Source organism: Felis catus, chromosome A1 (genome assembly GCF_018350175.1).
Source record: "Felis catus isolate Fca126 chromosome A1, F.catus_Fca126_mat1.0, whole genome shotgun sequence".
Lineage (NCBI taxonomy): Eukaryota > Metazoa > Chordata > Mammalia > Carnivora > Felidae > Felis > Felis catus.
In genome coordinates, this window is record NC_058368.1 from 10,802,567 (window position 1) to 10,814,627 (window position 12,061).

Consider the following 12,061-nt stretch of genomic DNA (forward strand, 5'->3'; position numbering starts at 1 on the left):
AGACATGAATAGACACTTCTCCAAAGAAGACATCCAGATGGTTAAAAGACACATGAAAACATGCTCACCATCACTCATCATCAGGGAAATACAAATTAAAACCACAATGATATACCACCTCACACCAGTCAGAATGGCTAAAATGAACAACTCAGGAAACAACAGATGTTGGTGAGGATGCAGAGAAAGAGGCTCTCTTTTACACTGCTGGTGGGAATGCAAACTGGTGCAGCCACTCTGGAAAACAGTATGGAGGTTCCTCAAAAAGTTAAAAATAGAACTACCCTACAACCCAACAATTGCACTATTAGGTATTTATCCAAGGGATACAGGTGTGCTGTTTCGAAAGAGCACATGCACCCCAATATTTATAGCAGCTCTATCAACAACAGCCAAAGTATAGAAAGAGCCCAAATGTCCACCGACAGATGAATGGATAAAGAAGATGTAGTATATACAATGGAGTATTACTTAGCAATCAAAAAGAATGAAATCTTGTCATTTGCCACAACGTGGATGAACTAGAGGGTATTATGCTAAGCAAAATTAGTCAGAGAAAGACAAATATACTACTTCACTCGTATGTGGAATTTAAGACACAAAACATATGAACATAAGGGAAGGGAAGCAAAAATAAGATAAAAATAGAGTGTGGTACAAAACATAAGAGACTCTTAAATACAGAGAACAAACTAAGGGTTGCTGGAGAGGTTGTGGGTGGGAGGATGAGCTAAATGGGTAAGGGGTACTTAGGAAGACACTTGTTGGGATGAGTGCTGGGTGTTATACACGGGGGATGAATCACTGGAATCTACTCCTGAAATCATTATTGCACTATATGCTAACTTGGATGTAAATTTTAAAAAATAATTAACTAATTTTTAAAAAATGACAGAAAATAATAAATTGTTGCCTTAAGCCATTAGGGTCTGGGATTATTTGTTACTTATAAATGGATAACTGATAGACCCAAGAATGAAGGCAAATCCTTCCCAGGGAACAGCACTAGACCCTAATCAAGAAGGACCTCCCATTTTCCTGCTTTTGAATGGGAGTGTCTATTGCATGTCTATTTTATACTGAGGCAGGTATGTTGTCTCTTTAGCTTTCAGGTCTTCAAAGCAAAAGGGAATATATTGGAGGAACTTTACCTGAAAACTCTCATCTATATCTAGACCTGACTCAGAAAATGAGATCCTGGACTCCAAGCCACTGCCATAATGCAACAAGAGTCTGAGGGCTCTTATGGTTGGAATCTACTGTATTTGTGGCCAGGGGGCAGGTTGTGTGGCACATTAATGATGGCTGCACATTCTTAACTCTCTTCCTGTAGAAAAGTGAGATTGGTTTCCCCACTCTTAGAATTAGGGCTGGTCTGTGACTACTTTTACCAATGGGAGTACGGCAGAGTGATGACCATTCTGGGCCTGACCTCAAAGAGGATCAGCTGTTTCTGCCTGGCCTCCCAGAGCCCTGCCCTAGACCTGACCTGTAAGAAGTACATCACCCATGTGGAGAGGTCATGAGACCACAAGAGGAGGGAAACAGCCCAGCTGAGTTCAGCCCTCCAGGTGGCCATCAAGGCCACCAGGCATTTTAAGAGTTCAGGTGAATCCTTCAGACCAGACCAGCCACCAGTTAACTACCATAGAGTTACCCTTGTAGATGTAACATGGAGCAGAAGATTGTCCCAGCCCAGCTTCGCCCAAGAGATCCATCAAATAGTAAGATATAAAATAGTTGTTTTAAGCCACAAATTTGGAGAGAAGTTTTTGCTGTAACAATAGATACCCCAAATGATTTACATTTGTTCTATTTTTGCTAGCTTCCACTTTATGGCCCTCCCACACCCCAAGAGGGTAAAATTCTGCTTACTCTGGACTTCTTAAATCTCTCCTCAGATGATTTAATACTTTCAATGGTAACCTCTCTATTTTACTGCACACAAACAGCATTAAGAAGACCCTAGGTGGATCCCTACTCAATATTCTCTCCCGACTTCTACAATCCTGGCCATACTAGTTTTTCCCAAAGGCTAAAGAATTTAACTTGGCTGCCTGATTGAAAATACATTATGGTAAACTAGCATTTTTCATTTAAAAGGCAAGAACACACACTGTAAACAAAGAATTATTTCACTCCAAAGAATGCTCTTCTAAGTTGGCCATGTGGCCAAAGACTTTTTTTCTTCCTGTGGAATCACTGTGGCTTGGTGTGACACGGAATGATTATATTTAGAAAGCACTTACTTTAGACAAGTTTGTCAAATTTGTTCAGTTGTGTACCATATGCTTTTCATTTTGCAATAATCTATTATGAGATTTCTATGTTCCCTGATTTTCTAGGTAGTCTTTTCTGAATGACAGCATGTTAAAAATTGCAGGAACTATCTTTACTGACTTATAAAGGTTTTTGACTTGTTTTAAATATTGGCCTCCTGGTGTTTCTTTCTTTCTTTTTTTACATTTTTTAATGTTTATTTTTGAAGGAGAGACAGAATGTGAGCAAGGAGGAGCAGAGAGAAAGGGAGACATAGAATCCAAAGCAGGCTCCAGGCTCTGAGCTGTCAGCACAGAACCTGATGTGGGGCTCAAACTCACAAACTGTGAGATCATGACCTGAGCTGAAGTCAGACCACTTAACCGATTGAGCCACCTAGGTGCCCTGGCCTCCTGGTATTTCTTAGTCTTTCCCTGGGACACCTGGTGGCTCAGTCGGTTAAGTGTCTGACTCTTGATTTCAGCTCAGGTCATGATCTTGAGGTTCCTGGGACCAAGCACAGAGCCTGCTTGGAATTCTCTTTCTCTCCCTCTCTCTTTGCCCCTTCCCCATTTGTTCCCTCTCCCACCTCTTTCTCTCAGAATAAATAAACTTAATAAAAAAAAAAACTTTTGCTGTATATATTATTACCAATATGTATACTGGCTTTTCCTTCAGAATTGTGTCCTTATGTTTTTAGGCTCCACCTATTATTAAAAGCATTAAATACATATTTGTGAGTAAATTCCCAGGCTTCTCCCATCTATACTGAATCCTCATCTTTTTTAATAGGTTTTACTGGTGACTCAGATGCAGCTGGGCCAGGACAAACTTGGAAGAGAAGGAACGGCCTTATTCCTACTTTCATATTTCTACTAGGGGTTTGACATAAGAGTTCTGGTTTGGGGAGAGAAGGTTTAGGAGTAAGGACAGGCTAAACAGAGAGCCCTCCGACCAGCCAACCAGACAGCAGGATCTGATTTATAAAATTAGTGCTACTAACAAGGATCTGAAAATGCCCTTAATAATGTAATACTTCTCAACACAATGTGCACAGTGGAATCACCAGGGAAAGTTTTAAAGGTCTCAATACCTAGGATATACCCAAGACCCACTAAATCAGAATCCCCAAGTAGGATATCAGTATTTTTTAAGTGTCCTCAGGAAATTTTAATAAGCAGTCAAAATTGAGAACTACCTGAATGTCAATCTTAAGGAACTAAAACATCTGCCCTCAATTTTGGGAATTGGTAGCAAAAATGACTTGGCACTCAAGAGTGCATAGTATGAACTGACTTCTGAAGAACACAGATATTAATATGAACAATGACCAAAAGGACAAAGTGGCTAGTGTGCTTGGGGGGGGGGGGCGACATCTCAGATGGCCCTGTGGCTCCAGGAATTATCACAGAATTTAATGACTTGAAGGGATCCGTAGGCTTTAATGCTGTAACTGGCTGTTTTTACAGATAAGAAAAACGAAGTAAGTGGTTCAGGCAGGATGAGGACCTGGGTCTCTTTATTCTTAGGCCAGTGACTTTTCCACTGGCCTCAGTTCATAGCAGCTCAGCGCTCACTTTGGGAGCTTATGGAGGTCACATGTTCCTTAAACCCAGAATGACTAGATTTAATTTGCCAAACTCACTCCCAGAGAAAAAATTTGATACAGAGATAATATGTGTCAGTATTTTATTCACATCTCTAGGTTTTTTTTTTTTTCCAGGTAGAAAGTACTTACTTCTTTGCTAATGATGAATACTCCCTCTGTCCTTAGTTTGTATCCATTCCAGAGTATCAAGAACTAGATTATATCTCATTTGGCCATTGAAATCATCCATTACAATTTAGGAGTGATTTCCCTTTTTCCTCATCTTTTATAAAATATACATCTCTCAGGGTGCCTGGGTGGCTCAGTAGGTTAAGTGTCTGACTCTTGATTTCAGCCCAGGTCATGATCTCGTGGTTCATGGAACCGAACACAGAGGCTGCTTGGGATTCTCTCTCCCCCTCTCTCTGTCCCTCCTGTGCTCGAGCATGTGCACTCTCTCTCCTTATCTCAAAACAGATAAACTTAAAAAAATATATATACATCTTTCACTTTTTTGAACTTCATCATTTGCTTCCCAACAATACCTATTTGCCCACATGTATACATACTTTTTCTTCCAATAAATTATTAGTATCTCAAAATCTCACATCAAGTTGTTACTCAATGTAGGCTTCCGTATTTGTTGGATTCTAACGTTCAACCCTTTTTATACTTCCACTGTCATATTTTGTTGCAATGCGAGGGAAGAGAAAGATTTTACATTTATATAACAAAACTTGATCTCTAACTTAATGGATTTTTCACTGCTTTCTGAACCAACCGGGATGTTTCAGCTTCTTTTAAAAAGCATAGGTTTCAAGAGGGCTCTCATATTAAGCTGCTGTCCATGATGAGATGGCTCTGTCATCCCAATCGTTCACTGGCCACCCAAAATCTTTCTACCTGACATCTTTCCTCCTTGAAAAACCACCTGGATATCACTATTATGTCAACTATAGTGAAGCATTGTCTCAGCAATTTGTTTCTACTGTATAGCTTTGTGTACTGTTCTGGGGGGCTATGGATAAAGTGACCATATCTCCCCAGTGAAAAGTCAGCCCAGGTTAACAGAAGACTAGCATGTTGATACTTAGGGCTGCCATAGGAAATCACATAGGAGTGATTTCCCTTTTTCCTCCTCTCTTATAAAATATAAATCTCTCAGGGTGCCTGTGTGGCTCAGTAGGTTAAGTGTCTGACTCTTGATTTCAGCCCAGGTCATGAAATCATGGGATTTCTTTCCCACACCCCCAGTCCCTCAAGAGGATTAAAAATAACATGATATCTCATAAACACACCATCGTAATCCCTGAGACCCATATACCAGTTGAAAGACCAAACCCTATGGCTCAAAATACCTCTTTTGAAATGTGTTTTTCTTGTCAAAATTTATCTTGAAAAGGAATACTTCCTTAATTTCAGTTTCTTAAATTATCCTAGTTGCTTTAGAGTCTATTAATAATCTTCAATTTCATAACTCCAAATTTTAGACTGAGTGGAAGTGAATTCTTTTAAAACAAATATTAACAATCATAATATCAATATTATATATGTTATATATTTTTATGTATATACTAAGTTGTGAAAAATAAAAATGAGCCACCATGTTCATTAACCTTCAGGCAGTGTTGTGCTATTAAAGCTTTAATGACAGGCTTGCCAAATAAAAGTCCTGATTTGTAGAATCTGCCAGTTTCTCTGGTGCAAATACTCCTATTTGATTTCAAATAAACATTGACGTCACTAAACACAGAGTTGGGAAAAGATGTGTAGAATTGATAATTGTGTGCCAGCTGAGGTAAATCACTGCAGTCCACATCTAATTTTTTCCTACATCTTCCTATTAGAGAGATTTTTCTTCATTATGTGGTTATCAAATCAGTAGCAAATAATTTTAGAGATCAATGTGGCTATTTGGAGTCCTTTGTGGTTCCATATGAATTTTGGAATTGATGTTTCAATTTCTATAAAACAAAATGTCATTGGGATTTTAATGAGGATCATGATAAATCTAGATTGTTTTGGGTAGTATGGACATTTTAACAATATTGTCTTTCAATCCATGAACATGGGGATATCTTCCCATTTGTTTGTATTTTCTTTAATTTCCTTCATCAGTGTTTTATACTTTTCAGTGTATAAACCTTTACCTCCTTAGTTAAGTATATTCCTAAGTATTTTATTCTTTTTGATGCCACTGTAAATGAGAGTGTTTTCCTAATTTCCTTTTCAGGCAGGTTGTTGTTAGCATACAGAAACATAACTAATTTCTGTAGGTTGATTTTTTATCCTGCAATTTTACTGAGTTTGTTTACTTTAAGTTGTTTTGTGGAGTCTTTAGAGTTTTTTACATATGAGATTATGTCATCTGTAAACAGGGACAAGTTTTCTCACCTAATTGCTCTGGCTAGGATTTCTAGTTCTGTGTTAAATAAAAGTGTGTGGCATCATTCCTTCATTCATGATATTAGAGGAAAAGCTTTCATATGGAACAACCAAACAGTCTTGAGAAAAAGAAAAAAAGCTGGAAGCATCGCACCTCCTGATTTCAAACTATGTTACAAGGCTACAGCAATACAAACAGTATGGCATAAAGACAGACAGACCAGTGGAACAGAATACAAAGCCAGAAATAAATCTACATGTATCCGGTCAACTGATCTTCAACAAGGGTGCCAAGACTTCACAATGAGGAAAGGATAGTTACTTCAACAAATTGTACTGGGAAAACTGGATACCCACATGCAGAAGAATAAAACCAGACCCTTATCTTATATCATATACAAAAACCAACTGAGGGGCGCCTGGGTGGCGCAGTTGGTTAAGCGTCCGACTTCAGCCAGGTCACGATCTCGCGGTCCGTGAGTTCGAGCCCCGCGTCAGGCTCTGGGCTGATGGCTCGGAGCCTGGAGCCTGTTTCCGATTCTGTGTCTCCCTCTCTCTCTGCCCCTCCCCCTGTCCATGCTCTGTCTCTCTCTGTCCCAAAAATAAATGAAAACGTTGAAAAAAAAATTAAAAAAAAAAACTAACTGAAAATGGAGTAAATACTTAAACATAAGACCTGAACCCATAAAACTCCTAGAAGAAAACTAGGGTAAAAGCTTCAGTCTTGGCAATGATTTCATGGATATGACACCAAAAGCACAGGTAACAAAAATACAAATAGACAAGTGGGACTACAGCAAATGAAACAATAGCATGAAAAGGCAATCTATATTCCATAGAAAGGAAGAAAACATTTGCCAACTATGTATCTGATGAAGGATTAATCTCTACACTATATCATGAACTCCTATAACCCAATAGCAAAATAACCAATGACCCAATTAAAAAAAGGGCTAAGGACTTGACTGACACTTGTCCAAAGATCTATAAATGGCCAAAAAAGTATTCTGGCCAAGTATTCTTGGCCAAAAGTAAATGGCCAAGATGTGGAAACAACTTAAATGTCCATCAATGGATGAATCGATTAAAAAATGTGACATACACACACATATACACACACACATAAGGGCTGAATGAAATATTATTCAGCCCTTAAAAGGAAGGAAATCCTTCAATATGTGACAACATGAATGAAATTTGAGGTCATTATGCTAAGTGAAATAAGATACTCACAGAAGGAACATGGCATGATTCCACCTATATGATGTATCTAATATAGTCAAACTCATAGGAACAGAGAGTAAAATGGTGAATGCTAAGGGCTGGGGAAAGGCAGGGAGGGGGATTGCTAATCAATGTGTATAAAACGTTAGTTATGTAAGATGAATAAATTCCAGGGAACTTCCATATAACACTGTGCCTACATTTAATGGCATCATAAACTTAAAAATCTGTTAAGGTGGTAGATCTCATGTTAAATATTCTTAACACAACTATAATAATTAAAAAGAGAAAGAAAATAGATTTAGGTCATATAGTTTTGTTCTGGCTCCATATTTACAAATCGTGAAACTTGAGCTAATTTCTTAGTTTCTTAAAGATTCCCTTTCCCTAAGAAGATGCTATGAAGATTAAATAAAATTAGATTATCTTTTAATAGTACTTAAGCAATACGTAAAAAATAATAAGAAACTCGGGAATGAACTGGTAGAAAAAGAATCCAAATATGGTTAAAACCAAAATTATTCCTTGAAACAAATAGGTCTTTTTTTTTTGCTTTAAAATAAGTTTTTGGAATTGCTCTCTATATAGAATTTCTTTTTCCATCCTATGGGTTTGGTTTTTCTCATTCAGTTTTTTTGTATTCATAAAGCTAAAGAACCTCACAAGTAGTGTTGTATAGGTGGGTATTTGGACTGGGGGACCCACCTAATTGTTTTTCTGGTGTCAAGAATAGAAATGCCTGGTGACAAGAGTGGGCCCCTCAGGGGAATCAATCATCACAAAACTTATTTCTGTTGGGAGTGTGCAACATGTTAACCCTCACCCTTCTATTTTTGACCCTACAAGTATTCTCTTCTTACTTTCCCTTGTCCATAGATTTAAAAATCTACTTTCATAATTTTTGTTTGAAAAATAAAACATGTACATAGGGTATGATATGGGTTTGAATATGATTTGGTGCTCAAGAAAAGAGAAATATTTTTCCTCTTTTCCTCTACAGAAAATTTCAGTATCTCAGATTCAAATATTTGCTCTTTCACGTAGAACTTTCCCAGTTACAAGGGTCAGAAACTCAATCCGAAATGGCTTAAATCCAAAATGGCACCATTGGCTCACATCACTAGGAAATCCATTCTGTGACTTAAGGAACAGCTTGATGGACGTGTTCAAAAGATGCCGTTGAGACACGGCCTCCCTGCCTCCCCCCACCACACACACTTTCCTCTCTCTCTCTCTCTCTCTCTCTCTCTCTCTCTCTCTCTCTCTGTCTCTCCATTTCTCAGCTCTATTTGCCTCTGCTTCTCTTCACCCAAGTGGAAGCCAGGCTTCTTGACTATGTAAAAAAAAAAAGTCTTGGCAGCTCAATAGTCTTTGGAGGTAATAATCTCAGAAAACAAGAGAGATCCCCCATCCAAGCACCTTAATCAATCCCAGAATTAGCCCTATTGGATCAGACATCCAGCCACCCCTACGGGGGAAATCACAATGTCCATGGAGATAGAGTATTCTATTGACCAGTCTGAGTCATGTGTGTATGCTGACCTGGGCATAGGAAGGTAGGACCCCTTTACAGAGCCCTCTAGAGTCACCTGGAATAAAGAAACGGCAGCTCTCCCTATGCAACAAGAGCAAGGATAACAAAAAGAAAGGCATGATATGCACCGGAGTCACCTAGCCTAGGTACTCTGCAACCTGGTGGTCATCTAGTCCATGCTCAAACATATCCAGAGTTAAAGAACTCTGTTATATGCTACTGATACTACTACTTATACAAATATTAATGGCAATCATTTACTGAATCTTTAGAAGCTGGCTGGCATTGGGTGGACATAGTCCTACAGCAGGAACTCCACATGGCATCCTCAAGCTGTTGTGCCCAAAGCCAGCAGCTCCCACTACCACATGCCTCAGAAGAATGGGGGTTCTGGACAGAGTCTGTTTCTCACCTGGCTCACTTCCAAAAGAATCCCTGCACAAGGCACCTGATTGTTAGACCCAGTTCCAATGTTCACATCCTAGTGGCAAGACAGCCTGGGCTTCTGAGTTTGGATGTGTGCACTAGAAAACAAAACAAAGATGATGGGAACCAGGAATGACAAGCATCCACTTGTCCCTCTAAGATCTGTATACATTCTTCTTACATGCTTAAACTTTCAAACGTCAACAGTCAGTCTTCCTTAACATCATGAAAGTGAACAAATCAAAATTCGCTCATCCTGTTTCAAAAGGAAATGATCCAAGAGTCTCTCACTGCATCCAGCTCCAAATTTAGGAATCCTGGGCCAAATCCATTTCTCACCCAGTTTTCTCACAACTCCATACTGGTACTCTGAAGCCTGTGAACTAAGTTTGTAAAGTTCACCACCATAACACATCCTATATATATCAGCAAAATGGAAGAGGTAAAAATAAAGACATTATCATTATATGATACAAGAAGGGAATATGGCCTATGTCATCATCCTCATTTCAGCAACTGGTTGCTAACAAGTAGTTTTATCACTTTACCAGCTCTTTCTACCGTGGCCAGGCCCCAACCTGTCTGTTGGGAGTCCTTTGCCTAGTGGATGGCTCCAAACCTTATTCCTGAGGCATCTAGATCCTTGGCAGTCTCCCTTCTGTATGAGATGCCACATTTTCTTTGCAAAAATTGGGGTATTTCTCTATCTCTGTTAACTAACTAGATAAATCCGTAATCTATAAACCTATAAACACAAAATAACAAAGTGGAACAGGACAATAATTACTCTACACCCCGCCTACATCAGATGAAATCAGAAGATCTGACTGAGGGCAAAAGTTTAAGTCACAGAAGGAAGATACTCTATCTACGGTTACCTGGGTCTGTTTTTGGGTTCTCATTCATCTGGTTTCTTGGAAGTCCTCCAGCCATCTCTTCATCTTCGTCAATTATTAACACATAAACTATTTACATGTTTACATCTCTTTGAGACAAATCAATTTTGGGGGGTAAATTTCTTTTTTGAAGTAAATTTGTACAAACCCCTGAATACCACAAAAATAAAAGTTTTGGGGTCATCTTTCTACCTTTATTATGTGCTTAAACTAAGTTTTCCAAAAATCTGCTAAGGGAGAAATTACTATCTGGGAACTTCTTGGAGGCTGTGTCTATTCTACCTTTACCTGCGTCCACAGACCCAATCAGGAACAATTTGGTCACAAAAGTATACTTCTTATCAATAGAGGATGAAGGTATCAATTATATATCATCAAATATATACTCACATGTATACTATCATATAACAAAAATATTAAATATATATGTGCTATGAGAAACCTCAGAATAAAAAAGAAATGGACATGCATGTGATAATCTAACCAGACTCATTTCTTAACCATTGAAACCATTTTACTATTTTGACCGGGTGCAGTGAATTTCAACAGAACCAAAAATATAGGAATGTGGCGCTAGTTAATTCCAACTTAAAGGTTTACTCTATTTTATAACTCTATTATCTAGGAAATCTGTATGTTTCAACAATTATTTTCAGAAAAAGGAAATGTGAGTGCAGTATTATAACTGAAAACTGAAAGTAATGTAGATTCGCAATCCCTCTTCTGATGCCCTTGGAGTCATAGGCGCTTCAGTATTCAGAATTCTGCTGCATGGCTCTAAGGCAGCATCAGTAATTAAATACGCTAACATTTCCATATAGCAGTGTATGAATATTTACATAAAGCATCGTGAATGAAGACTTACTGTAGCCTCATGTCAAGTAAGGTCAAGTGTTGCGGCCAAGTGAGTTCAGGTCAGATAAGGTTTTGCAGTCAAATGAATTACACAAAAGATTTTCAATTTTCAGAGCCTATTTTACATTCTGGAAATGTAGGCAAGAGACCGAGAACCTATACTGAAAGGAGGAACTTGGTTTTTAAAGAGTTTTACATTGCTGTTGAGTGATTTTCTTTAGGGCTTTATACCGTATCTAAAATGATTGTAAAATGCTGTGATTAACTTTCATTACCAAAACAAAAACCCAAACCCCTCAATCTTTAAGATCATCCATCCCATACAAATAATAATGTATTGAAAATTAGAGGGAACTATAGATGCTGTCCATTTTCATCATGTCAAAATCAGTAAAACATCAATGTCGTTCTTTTGAGATTTTGAGTGTTTACAATACGAAAGGAGATCTAACTACATAAAAGTATGAAACTATGTATGATTGGATGTGTTCTGGTGATAGGCAAGAGGGGGAAAGCTGTAAAGTAAATCCTTCCCTCTCTAATTCTTTCCCACAAATTAAGAAATTGTTTTTCAGTGGCAGAAAATTAAAAGATTCTAACAATTCATTGCTAATATTTGTAATTTCATTTAATTAGTTCCTTTGCACCCCCAATTCCAGATAACTGCATACTTACTACCTCATTCATACCCCTTTTCATTCTGAAATAACTAGAAAAAGGCTCCTGCCTTTCCCCCCACTTTGAAGCAATAAGCTTGACTGTCAGAAAGGTCCCATGCAGGAAGTTAAACACATCAATCAATTTCATCGCTAACGACTAAAAGATCTAGATAAATCTCCCAATGATATTTTCCTTTCAGTGTAACTCAGCTCTTACACTGGGGAACCTTATAAA

At 38.2% G+C, this 12,061-nt stretch overlaps 1 long non-coding RNA gene across 2 annotated transcripts in view; it reads right to left on the reverse strand.

Annotated features, from left to right (window-relative positions):
- LOC109497305 overlaps nucleotides 1-12,061 on the reverse strand; it is a 339,187-nt gene that overhangs the window by 218,841 nt on the left and 108,285 nt on the right. Inside the window, exon 2 of one of the 2 annotated variants that reach the window (XR_006593233.1) lies at nucleotides 9,403-9,514. The exons of the other annotated variant lie outside the window; for it this stretch is intronic. This is a non-coding gene — a long non-coding RNA (uncharacterized LOC109497305). The remainder of the gene's footprint in view (nucleotides 1-9,402; nucleotides 9,515-12,061) is intronic. 2 annotated transcript variants of the gene reach the window in all.